Raw genomic sequence first — 14,228 nt, 5'->3', positions numbered from 1 at the left:
TACTCAGTCATAGAAGTTATTGTACATGTTAACCTCAGTCTCTATTATTTTCTAATATGTTGTGATACTTGATGTGGGTTGTGTCCCCTTATTTATTGATGATGGTAAGGCTAGTGAAGTACATGATTGAGTGAGGCCGAGGGCCTGGTTGTAAGGATATTGATACCATAACACGTGAGTTGTCTGCATAGCACGTGAGTTGACCGTGCAGGTACAGGTATTGATACCATAGCGTGTGAGTTGTCTGCGTAGCAAGTGAGTTGACCGTGCGGATCTAGGTATTGATATGGTAGCACGTGAGTTGTCTGTGCTTAGCGCTTGGGCTTTGGGAGCCCCTCCGAAGTCTGTACACACCCCCAATGAGCGCAGAGTGTTGAGTGTATTGAGTGTTGAGTGTATTGAGTGTTGAGTGCTGAGTGCGAGTGGTGAGTGATGGAGTGACATTGCTGTGAAGTTGCATTTACTTTTGTTGTTGCTGCATTTATCTGTTAAATTTCTTTGTGGTATTTACTGAGTTATGGAATTTACTTGTTTATTCATGTTTATTTTTTTAAATTGTGAAAATAAATAATTGGACTGTTCTACTTAGCTCATCACTACTGCTCAGTTCCTTAGTTATTTCTATTACTACTAAGGTGGTTGTACCTGCACTTTATGTGCAGATACAGGTGAGTTCAAGCCGGCTATCTGTGGAGATTGCAAGGTAGTCGCTAGTGTCCGCAGGACCTTGTTACTCCTTTTGTCATTTCTTCCTTTGGACAGTTAGACAATTTATATATCTTAGTTCATAGTTTTAGACGCTCGTGACTTGGTGACACCCCAATGTTTGGGACTCGTTTTCGTATTTTATATTATTTATATTTAGAGTTGGTTTAGTTTATCAGAAATTAAATTATTGGAAATATTTTATTAGATTCTTAAAATTAATCAAATAAGTAGTAATATTTTGGGAATAGTCTTGCCTTGTAACACGATAGGCGCTATCACGACCATGGTTAGATTTTGGATCGTGACAAGTTGGTATCAGAGCCTAGGTTACATAGGTCTCACGAGTCATGAGCGGGTTTAGAAGAGTTTTGCGGATCGGTACGGAGACGTCTGTACTTATCTTCGAGAGGCTGCAGAACCTTTAGGAAAACTTCACCTTCTTGAATTCTTATAGTGCGGTATTGATTCAGCTTGAAGTGTAACTCTTTGAATTCCTTCCACGCATTCATATGCGCACATGAGTTCTCGGTATCAGTTGTGCATCGACGGATTTTGTGATTCCTTGGATGAGGTGCGAGATATGATTTCTGTGTGTTGATGTTGGGCTAGTCTGGAGGATTTGAGGCCGGGTTTTGACTGTAGATTGAGCACTAAGGTGCTGATTGTGTGAGCGCGTGCTTGTGGACTTATATGTTCGGTAGTGTCCCTATTAGTGAAAATAGTGGATGGATAGATACGTGATGAGTATGATGTGACCGCGAGATGAGTTCATATGATTTGAATGTGATGAGAAGGTATTGCTGATGGTTTCACCTATTTGAGACTCCAGGTATGCTTTTAGACTCATTCGAGGAGGAGCGTTTGTTTAAGAGGGGGAAGATGTAACGATGCGGCCTGTCGTTTTGAGAGTTATAGCCCCATTTCCCCCATCTATGCTTCTTTATGTATTGTTCAGCTGTGTTGAGTTGTATCAAGTTGGAAGGTTTGGGTTCGGAGTAGTTTTGGAGTGAAATGAACACTTAGTCTCTTAGTTAGAAAAGTCAATCGGAAGTTCACTTATGAGTAAACGAATTCGAATTTGTATTTTTATGATTCGATTAGATTTGTTGGGTGATTTTAGACTTAGGAGTGTGTCTGGAATATAATTTGGAGGTCCGTGGTAGAATTAGGCTTGAATTGGCGAAAGTTGGAAGTTTAGATATTCTTATGCTTGAATTTGAGGTTGATTTAGTGTATTGGTATTGTTTTGGGTGTTACGGAGGTTCGACTAAGTTTGGGTAGTGATATATGACTAGTTGGAATTATTTATTGAGGTCCCGAGGACCTCGGGTGAGTTTTGGATAAGTTTGGGTTGTGTTGCGCTCGTTTTTCTTATGTTTCGACGACGTTTCTTCAAGCATAAATGATATCATATTGAACAAATGAGCTCCGAATTCTTTTTTGATTGAAGCATTAGATCTGTATCATAATTACGGACCCGTATCAAAAATAATCATCGAATTTGGACATCGTATGAGGATTTTAGGGTCATTTTACTAAGAATTAGGTTGCTAGATTTTTCAGATTAATTACAAAATTGTCACTAGCAGCGTATTTAAAAATCTACATTATTTGCAAATATTAAAACCTACATATCTCATTCATTATAAGGTCAAATTGAGTGATTCAAATGCCTAACTTGACTAGAATTTCACAAGGAATCCATTGGAGGCATAGAAAACAAGTTTCAAGATCATTTGGCATGAGAAACGAGGCCGAATAGCTGGCAGAAAAATATATAAAATAAGGGTTTGTTCATTCGATCATATTTTGAGTTGGGGAGCTCGGATTTGGGCGATTTTCACCATATAGATTGGGGTAAGTGTTCTCTACTCGATTTTTGGTTATATTTCATGAATCCATCATCGTTTTTAGGATTTGATTGATGATTTCAAAGCGAAATTAAGGGAGTTAGGGTTTGAGTTTTGGAGAGTTTTAAGTGAGGATTTGAGGGACCACCCGGAGTCTGTACACACCCCCAGTGAGTGCAGAATGTTGAGTGTATAGAGTGTTGAGTGTATTGAGTGTTGAGTGTATTGAGTGTTGAGTGCGGGTGCGAGTGCTGACTGATGAAGTGACATTGCTGTGAAGTTGCATTTACTTTTGCTATTGCTGCATTTATCTATTAAATTTCTTTGTAGTATTTGTTGAGTTATGGAATTTACCTGTTTATTCATATTTATTTTTTTAAATTGTGAAAATAAATAATTGGACTGTTTTACTTAGCTCTTCACTACTGCTCAGTTCCTTAGTTATTTCTGTTACTACTGAGGTGGTTGTACTCATACTACACCCTGCACTTTATGTGCAGATACAGGTGAGTTAGAGCACGGCGATCGTTGAGTTCAGGCCGGCTATCTTTGGAGATTTCAAGGTAGCTGCTAGTGTCCGGACCTTGTTACTCCTTTTGTCATTTCTTCCTTTGGACAGTTAGACAGTTTATATATCTTAGTTCATAATTTTAGACGCTCGTGACTTGGTGACACCCCAATGTTTGGGACTCATTTCCGTATTTTATATTATTTATATTTAGAGTTGGTTTAGTTTATTAAAAATTAAATTATTGGAAATATTTTATTAAATTCTTAAAATTAATCAAATAAGTAGTAATATTTTGGGAATATGCTTGCCTTGTAACACGATAGGCGCTATCACGACCATGGTTAGATTTTGGATCGTGACATATAGTCAATACTTAAGGGAGTTTCAACACTACAATAATGAATTTCAGCAGAAAAGAATACATAAATAACATTTGATGCAGCGCTCATCCCGATCCCACCATTCCACCCTTATTACTCCTCAATATATCACCCTTATTCCTCCTGTTGCGGCGTGCAACCCGATCCCACTTGTCCACCCTTGTTACTCCTTGTTGCGGCGCACAACCCGATCCAACCAGACAAACACATTCACCTTTATTCCTTCTATTGCGGCGTGCAACCCAATCCCAACATATCAGTACCAATCACAACACAAGAACAGGTGTTTCACAATTTAACTTAAAACCTTTCACAACGTTTATACCTCAAATCATAACATCGGGAGGTCTATGCCATTATGAAACTTCAATAGTTAATACTACACAGCGAGACCAACCAAAGTGTACCATGAGGCACCAACAAACCAACTTCAACCAACAAGGAAATAAAAATGAAACTATGAAATAATTAATACTTCAATAGAGGACACAACAGTTAATATGAAGCAATTAGACATGGAAACATTTATGAGCAAGTAGCAATTAAGACAAGAAACAACATATTTAGAAACGGGGAAGGGAACATGCAAAAATGATAATTTGGTGGCGCATAGGTACTCGTCACCACATCTATACGCCACACACATGGAATTTCACATAGCAAATATGTCGGGGATTCCTAATCCATCAAGTCAAGGTTAGACCAAACACTTACCTTAAACCAACGGGTATTTCAAGGCTTAGTCACCACTTTATTTCTCGATTCCACCACCAACTCACTCGTATCTAGCCATAATTAACTTAATAACATCAATAAATGCTAAAGAAATCAATTCTAATGCATAACTATAGGTTTTCCAAAATATTTTCCCCAAAAAGTCAAAACCCGACCCCGGACCTGCTTGGTCCAAACTTGAAATTCAGACCAAAACCCGATTACCCATTCACCTCTGAGCCCGGATACATAATTGGTTTTGGAATTCTCCCCAAATCGAGGTCTAAATCCCCAATTTATAAAAATTCCTAATTCTACCCAAATCCCCAATTCCACCATGAAAACCCCTAGATTCTAGGATGAAATCTTGTAAAAAGATGAAATAGATTGAAAGAAATAAGTTAAGAATCATTTACCTATGATTTGGGGAAGAACTTGCCCTAGAAAAATCGCCTCTTGAAGTTTAGGTTTTGAAAAATGGGAGAATGAACGAAAAATCCCGTCTAAGTTTATGTTTTGAACAGTTGCAGATGTCGCATTTGCGACCTGAGCTTTGCAAATGCGAGACTGGCATCACAAATACGAACCTATCGCATTTCTGCTGCTGTCGCAAATGCGAACCTTTGGTTGCAATTGCGATGATTCCCCCTTCCCTGACTACTTCGCGAATGCGAAGATATATTCGCAATTGCGAACTGGCCCAGATCCTCTTCTCAATTGCAATAAAGACTTCGCAATTGCCATAACTATTAAGCTCGCATTTGCAAAGTTTGATCTCGCAATTGCGAGATTAGAGGCCTGCTACAGGTATCAGATGCAGCAGCAGATTTCTAAGTTCCAAACTCATCCCATAGCCTATCCAAAACTAACCCGAGCCCACGGGGCACCAAACCAAACATGCACACAAGTCTTAAAACATCATATGAACTTGCTCGCGCGATCAAATCACCAAAATGATATTTAGAACTATGAATTCAACACCAAAACTCATGAAATTTTCAAGATAGTTCAAAACTCCTATTTTCTCAACCAAAGGTCCGAATCACATCAAATCACTTTCGTTTTTCACCAAATTTCACAGATAGGGCTTAAATATCATAACGGACTTGTATCGGGCTTCGGAACCAAAATACGAGCCCGATAGCAACAAGATCAAATTTTTTAAATTATTACATTTTCAGTCTTATCAATTTCTTTCAAAAATTCATTTCTCGGGCTAGGGACCTCAGATTTCGATTCCGGGCATACGCCTAGGTCCCATGTTTTACTACGGACCTTTCGAAACCGTCAGAACATGAGTCCAGGTTCGTTTATCTAAAACATTGACCGAAGTCAACAAAAATCATCTCTTTAAGCCAAAAATCATCATTTCTTAAATTTTTCACATAAGGCTTTCCGGCATCGCGCCCGGACTTCGCATGCAAATCGAGGAGAGATAAAAGGAGGTTTTCAAGGCCTCGGAACATGAATTTGACTTCTAAAATAAGAGATGACCTTTTGGATCATCACATAAGCAACTAATATTACTAATTTTAATTTTAAATACTATCTCACAAGCTTTAAAGATAAACTTAGAGTCAAAGGTTGATACGTTATTTGAGCTTCTTGAGAAACCACATGAAATGAACAAAGAGAGAGAACCTAATGTTCCATTAATTAGCAAAGATGCAGTTGATGATCAATGTGACGATAATGAAGATCATTATGAAAGTTTTTATACACATATGCATTTAGAAGATGAAACTGATATGGGCATCGAAAATTTAAAGGTGATAACTTTCCGGAATTGCTTGGTCAAATGTTGATAAAAAAAACTCATGTCGACTACTTTCAAGAACAATGATAACGTGACGCATTTTCTTTTGGGGGTATTGGACTTGAATGAGAAAAAAATTAATGTGTATGACTCCATATATAGTGAACCATATGAGACTGGATTGAAATAATTTGAAATGTATGCACACATGATCCCCTACCTGCTTAAGTTCTCACAGTTTGAGAAACATCATAAGTCTTTTGGAAATGCATTCAATAAATTTGATACTCAGTGGCAAAGAACACCGAAACTAACTGGATCGTAAGTATTGTCATTTGCTATATAATTTATATGTACTTTAAATTTATTTATTAAAGATATTATCTAATTGATTCCCTATCTTAAATTTTTTTTTAGGACTGATTGTGGTGCATTCCTAATCAAATATGTTGAGTTGTTGATGATGGGGAAGAATGTGGATAAATTCCAACCTGAGGGCATATCAAACATCAGAAAAAGAACTTACATCAAACCTTTGAGCACATAGAGAGTGAAAAAGAAATTCTGGTTATAAAACGCTACCAAAGAAGGTCAGTGACGATTATGATAGTGAAAACGAAACTTCTTGCCCCAATGAGCTGTAATATAATAGTATAGAAAGTCAACTAACTGTTCAGATTGTAATAGGATGTCAATGACAATTAGAATATTGCAGGAAGTAATTTTGTCTTGAATTCAGACCCATGAGTCTAGAAATTCATTGTCTTAGTTCAAATTTTTATTACAGTGTCTTGAATTTCAATAGCTATGTTGAATTTTAATTTATATATCCCTATAAATGTGCATCTACAAGATGATATGTTAGTTAATGACAATTCAAGCTTTTTGTCTTTTTATAATTTTAGTATGATTTTTTTTTTCTATTAGATTGTTGTAGAACTTCGGGACAAATATTTTAAAATGTCCTTATTTATTGAAGGATAAAACTGTTATTTGGGACATATATTTCTGAATGTTCCGAACTTCTGAAAATCAAAGACACTCAACTTTATTTTTAATGATTCACCAATATATGGACCTGGTTAATTATGCTTGTACACCAAATCTTAGTTTACTAAACGGCTGCAGTGTTGGTTTTGTGGTTAATTATTGTCAAAGTACATTACTCTACTTTCATGATTTGAAACAAACAATTCATTAATTAAGGGTTTGTGAGATTTTGAGAAGTTAAGGACATTTTAGAAAATTATGTCCTTAATATTAGATTCATACTTCAAACTTTCAAGATGTTTGATTCAAATTTTGAGAAGTTTACTTGTTTTGGTATTATTTACTTTGAGCGTACATGCAATTTTTTGAGCTTCATCCACGTTTTGAGTATATCATATCGATCATGACTTACATATTTGGGTACATTATAAAAAGTGATGACATAAAATTAACATAGCATATCTCCAATCTACAGGTTAAAAGCCAACTTTAATAAAATGTTTGCAATTTTCAGAAGTTAAGGACATTTCAGAAAATGTTGTCCTCAATATTAGATTCATACTTCAATATTTCAGAATGTTTCAAAAATCATGTCCGGAAAATTACTTGTTTCGTTTTTATATGCTTTGAGAGTACATGTAAATTTTGTAATGTTATACGTTAACCATAATGCTGAGACAAATAGTGTGACCACACGAAGGAAATGGACAAAACCAAAAGCATTTGATGCGCAAAACCTTGGCCAAAAAACTAGAACCAAACTGCCGAATTTAACATGTACAACATCTTAAAAATGGAAAAGAAATAGTTGTCTAATCATATCCTTCAGTTCCAATCAATTTCACCTACAGTTTTCGGATAACTTGACTGCCAAATCAAACTTATGCTGAAACAAATAGTATGATCACACGAAGCAAAGGGACAAAAATAAAAGCTCCAAATCAAGCAATATCATCACATCAGGACATTTCAAATGATTATGTCCTGAATATTAATTGTGTACTTTGAAAATTCAGGACATTTTCCAAGTAACCATCTGCTAAAGCTTACTTGCTGAAATAAAAACAATTTAAAGGAATATAATTTATAGCAAAAATTTAAAAGACTAGTAAAGGATACGTGGATATATCTATAATTCTCTATGCTTCAATAAAAATAGGTGGACTGCCGGAGAATATATACAAGATATTCTATTATGACTAATTCTCCTGCAACAACCACATTTCAGCATTATTTTTGACGATTCAGTAGTTGGAATATTCTTTTTCTTTTGCCTTCTACCTAGCAAAACCTTGAAATCTAGAGGTTTAATAATTTGTGTCTTAAAACTCTTAGGTACAATCCAATAACTCGTATGTCCTACGAGATATATTTGTCTTTCATATGTTTTCAGCCAAGATTCTTTTAAGTACGACTCCGAGCAGAGGTTGGACTTCTTGATGTTTCTCTTTTCGATTGTTGCAATTGCATGTATACATGTTAATTCATCAAATTGAAACAAAAAATAATCACACGTTCTTTTGTTTAAGTCCACGCATTGTGATACCCAATGTCTAGTCCATGAAATTTTGGCATTTCCGCTATGACAAAGGCTGGTGCAACTTCAAACCTAGGGTCTCGAAGATTGTCAATAATATAACCACTTATCAACTTTGAAGTTACATGCCTTTGATTAGCTTTCACAGTGTTAACTTAGCAGTCATGATTTTTTTCAACCTTTATTATCTTGAATAGTGTTGAATCTTTAATTCTGAAAGCACTCACACACCACCACACTTTTCATCATTGCATTTCAAAGAATATCTTATTAAACTTGATCTAACAACTTTGAGTTCAAAATGTCCCTCAATTGCTATATTTGAAAAGCAATTAATTATACTCTTCTTTTTGTCAAATATTGATCCTACTTTTATTTCATCCAAAGAAGCATTTTCTCTCAATATTGTAGTTGGGGATTTTTGTTTCGTCTTTGACCTTCACCTAATTAGTCGAGTAGATGATTATTCAGCAACTTCTTCAATTACTGTTGCACTCTCTAAGACTTGTATACCCAAAGCTTGTTGGTTGTCAATCTCTATAATGTTTTGTCCTTCCATTTGAATATAATTGAATGTTTGAAGTACTTCATCAATTATTGGTTCATGTTCGACCATATTTATTTTCATTATCTTCTAGTATTTGTCTTGTTTATATTGTTGAGTTTCTATGTTGACTTGTTCAAAGGTGCTTGCAGAGCCAAAAACTCTTTCCGAAACATCAACAATGAAACGACAATCCTTGAAGAGTGAATGGTTTTTTAGTAACTCTATACGTGTTCGAAGTTTGGTTACAAGCATTCCCTTGCTTGTTCCCGGATTGATATCAAACCATATCATTGCTTCAAACTTGTCTCTATCCAATTCAAAAACTTCAAAGACCTGGTTGACAAAATCTTCAAATCGAATTACCTCAGGTACAAGAACAAGCTTTCTTTGATGATCCAGATACTTATAGTATGGGTCCACTTTCCATTGAAAATAATAATAATACATATTGTATCCATCCTACAAGTCAAGAAAAGGGAAAATTCAGGACACTTTCTCCTTAATATTTACACTACACATATGAAGTTAAGGACATGATGTTCTAAAGTTTATCAATAGAAGGTACAAATTCAGGATACTTTGTCCTTAATATTTACACAACACACATGAAGTTAAGGACATGATGTCCTAAAAGTTTATAAATAGAAGGTGCAAATTAAGGACACTTTATCCTTAATATTTACACAATACACATGAAGTTAAGGACACGATGTCTTGAAGTTTATCAATAGAAGGTGCAAATTCGGGACACTTTGTCCTTAATATTTACACAACAGTCATGAAGTTAAGGACACGATGTCCTAAAGTTTATCAATAGAAGTTGGTAATTCAAGACACACTTTCAACTTAGTATTTAAACAACACTCACGAACTTAAGGACACGATATCCTAAACTTTATCAATTGAAGATACTAATTCAGGACACACTTTGAAACTAATATTACATAATAAAGTTTTAAGTTTGTTCTATCATCAAATTAACAAATACTAATAGCCAAAAAAAAATTCGAATACATATTATTACCAAAAAAAATAAAATTGAATACATACTGTCAAGGAGAAATCGACCAAACACAAAAAAACATGTAGAGATATCTGATAGTTTATGCACACAATTGATTAAAAGCTAAAAAATGAACTTACTATTTTTGTGGATAATCTTTAGTGATTTTATGGTGAAATAGGAGGAGAAAGCTGAACTTTCCAATTTGAAATAGGAGAAAGCAGGTTGACAAAGGTTGGAACAAAACTGAACGTAGATTGACGAACAAAGGTTTATGGAGCGAAGCTTGACTTATAATAAGTCTAGCACAAGAGTATTTTCATCCTGTCAGGTAAAATTTTATTAAATTACTAATTAAATATTAAATATATTTTAAACAGTGACTTAAAGAATAAATACAACTCTAAATAGTCGCTAACCGTGTGCTTCCCCTTCTTTCCATTGTGAAGAAAACCGCCACCACACACGTGCTACTGATCAGTCGTCCATATTGTCACAAAATTCTTCCTATTAAAGAAGGGATATAAACATTAAGTTATAAAATAGTAATTGGTAAAATAATGAGACGCCATCTGCTGGTGGAGTAGTCAGTCAAGAGCCTTTGGGATATACACAAGGATCAGAAAGAAATAATGGAGCATTATCCTTCCAGATATCGTCTATATCATACTATATTATAAATAATGAGAACACTTTAAGTTAAAGTTGAATTACAAATTTACCCATAAAAAACTAAGTAACGATTTTGCCCTTACAATCAAATACTATTCCAACAACATTGGTGTACAAATAGGTAAATATACAATATAATGAACATTAAAAAAAAAGTTAAATTAGAAAACTTTCATAAGTATAATGAATATAGCAGTTATAATTAAAATGATATTCATAGTTGATCACACCCAACTATGCCTTATAAAAAGGACAATGCGGTCGTTGCAAATATAATCCGGTTTACAAGTCCGGAGTCGAATCCCACAGAGAACTAAGGTTTGGCTACAGCTGTTCACTATCACCAAGAAGACAAGCTTGAACAATTCCTAACTTATAGATATTTAGATTCTTGTGTTTAACTAATTGATTAACAAATTAAAATAATAAATTAACAACTAAAGATACTAAGAGTTAGAGACAAGATTAAGGAGGTCTAGAGTTATGATTTTCCCAATTGTCGGAATCCTTCCCACTATGTCTTCTATAATTTCGCCTAAGTATTCTCTACCGATCATGAGCACTCTTGTTACCGTAAATCTCTCCCGAGTAATCACGACAATTTACTAGACGCACTCTCCCGAGCTACGCTAGCTGGCTTTTGATACAGCTCACTTCAGATCGCACCCAAGGCTTCGTTATCCCTAATCCCGCCTTTAAACCCTCGGTTATTGATCCCTCATATACTCTGGGAGTGGTGTTGTTCAACAATTACCTAAATATGCACTCTCTCCCGAGTTATGCACACTAAATAGGCACAGCTAATTGAGATCTCTTCAATTAACTACAATAAGAACGTAGTTGAACAAATAGAGATTATACTACGGCTCAATTATATAAAAACATAACAAGAATTTATCCTACAAAAGGTTCTATCAAAACTCTAGATAACAACTTAGCTATTCATAATAGTATGTAAAACTACAATACTAAAAGTCATAACTAACAATGAAATATAGGAAGAGGAAGGAAAAAACTCGTAGAAGAATTCCCAAGCCTTGCTCCTATTGTGTCTCTGCCTCCTTAGGTCAAATCTATGTCAAAAATATGTCCTCCCCAATTCTTGGTCGGCTTCCTTGGTTTAATATAGGGTTTAGGGCTTAAAATCCCGTGTTTTGCACTTTGGTCTCTGAAATTTACGCATCCTGCCGCGGTTCCACCGCGGTCGCGCCGGAACCGCGGCCAAACACCCTCTCAGATTCTTCAGTTGTCCGCGACTGCCCTCTGCCGCAGTTCTGCTGCGGTCGCGGTTTTTGACCCTGTTCCATTTGGAATTTGGAAAAACATAAAACATGAAAGTTGTAGGCCTTTGAGTTATATTTCCAACCATATATTGTGGAGCTCAAATGGAGTTCTGAGTAAAATGTTATATCTATTTTACTAGACAATGCGCAATATGCCTCTTCGAGTTTTCGTTTTGTTGTTTTATCATCCGTTGATCCCCGAACGCGATCCCAACTTAATTCCTTGAGCTATTACTCAGACTTCAAAGCTCCAAACCACTTAAATTCATTACATAACATCTATATAGCTCGGAATCACACCTACAAGGCATAAAACACACTTTAGTGCAAAACACTAGCGATTAAAGCGCAAACTCAACTAAAGTGCAGTAAATTAGAGTGTAATAATCGACTAAAATACGTAATTATAGCCTATCATCAATAGTTAATGGGCGTGAGAAAGAAATTTTCATCTTCTACATTAATGTTAGCCTTTCTCTTCTTTTTCATTTTTTGGCCGTTATATAAGAAGTGGAAGGGGCGCCATATTTATGACTGTACGAGTGTTATCATTACACTACCTTAATTTGTGACCATAATTATTATTATCTCGAAGTAGTGCAATGTTGAAACGGTGCAAAATAACTAACGAAGAAGATTTATTAGCCTTTAACAGATGAACACTATTATGAAATCATCTAAATTAAAGAAAATATTTCAACCCATTTTGGAATAATACTTTCTGATTGAAAAAAAAAAAGAAGGAATAGAGGAAATCATTTGTCTATGGAAGTACAGTCCTCTATTTGATTATTGATATTATAGCATATGACTCTGAATATCATCAAATTCTAAGTATAATTTTTTTTCCTGCATCAAATATATTCTTCACTACTAATTTTGTTTTCTAATTTTTTCTCTGGATTATCTATGGCTACAAAAGCAAAGAAGTCTGTTGACAAGAAGCCAGAAGAGGACAAGTGCCAAAGTTCAAAAGAAGAAGAAGAGAAGAGCTCTTGCAACAAAAGTGTTAATATTTAGCAATCAAATCAGGTCAATCAAATTATTCTTTGGTAATCCATTTCACTAATTAATTCTCTTCTTTACTAGAATTAAGCAGATGCACTGTTACTTCGAGAAAAGTTTGGTTTTACTCACTATGTAATTAATTTTTCTTTTTCATACTTGGGGTTAGATGTAATGGACCCGGAAAGCTATGCAACCCATATTTTAAAAGTAATTCTTGTATCATTTTAGCATAGTTGTGTTTACTTTCTTTTGTTTTTGATTCTTTTTGTGTGTGTGTGTGTGTTTTTTTTTAATTCTTATCTACTGTTTTATACGTAATAGAGAAATACTAGATTTAGTTTAATGGCTATCTGACGAGTAGTTCATTTTATATTAAGCTTGAAAATATTCCTAAAGAAGACCATTCTTTATTTAGCATTGGTGAGTTCCTGGCTATAGTATTGCGAGGGTTTAAATGTTCGTCGTGATGATAACTTTCATTTTTGGGCATTTTGGCTATTTTTCCCCAAGTCCCTTTTTGTGTCTTTTTTATTGCTACTGAATTATAAATCATGCCAATAACGTTACTAACATTTGCACGCATAGTAGCTAAATTTCATTTTTATTGCTAAATTTCATTTTGCTTAGGTTTTAGTAACATAAATCAGCTAAGATTGGTTAAGTCTGTTATGTGATATATTGGTTTTTGTATTACAAGATTATTCTATACATGGATTCATGTTTACCTTTTACCCTTACTTATACAATGGTGTCATTCTTAAATTCTGTTGCTCCCGATCGAGCTCTAACATGTCATGCTATTTGATTTAAGGGTAATAAGTAAAGTACAAGATCAAACAATTCCAATATGGGTTGTATGTTCCTCAACAAATTTTCTCACACTGACAATTATATACTCATTGTATTTTCACGAGGGATATCACCGCCGACACTAAGATTATCATCATGACAAATAATTGAAATGTTGTAATAGAACATACTCCAAGAATAACATTTATAAAAAAACTTTGGGTATGCTATATCATATTACATATTTGTATCTCATAAAATTAATAAGAAAATACATCTACATATCCAATTATTTTAAGTTCAACACTATATTGCGTGTGCAATTCATCATTTTTAGCTAGTACTTTTTCGCTTTATTTTAGCCCCTTTAAAAAATTTGTAACAAGGGATAGACATACACGTGCAATGTACGTGTCCAAAAACTAGTTGGATTATATTGAGGTACTCAAAAATTTGGTTATTTGATAAGTATCATTTATG

This window comes from Nicotiana tabacum, chromosome 22 (assembly GCF_000715075.1).
Source record: "Nicotiana tabacum cultivar K326 chromosome 22, ASM71507v2, whole genome shotgun sequence".
Classification (NCBI taxonomy): domain Eukaryota; kingdom Viridiplantae; phylum Streptophyta; class Magnoliopsida; order Solanales; family Solanaceae; genus Nicotiana; species Nicotiana tabacum.
This window is presented reverse-complemented; position numbering follows the sequence as displayed.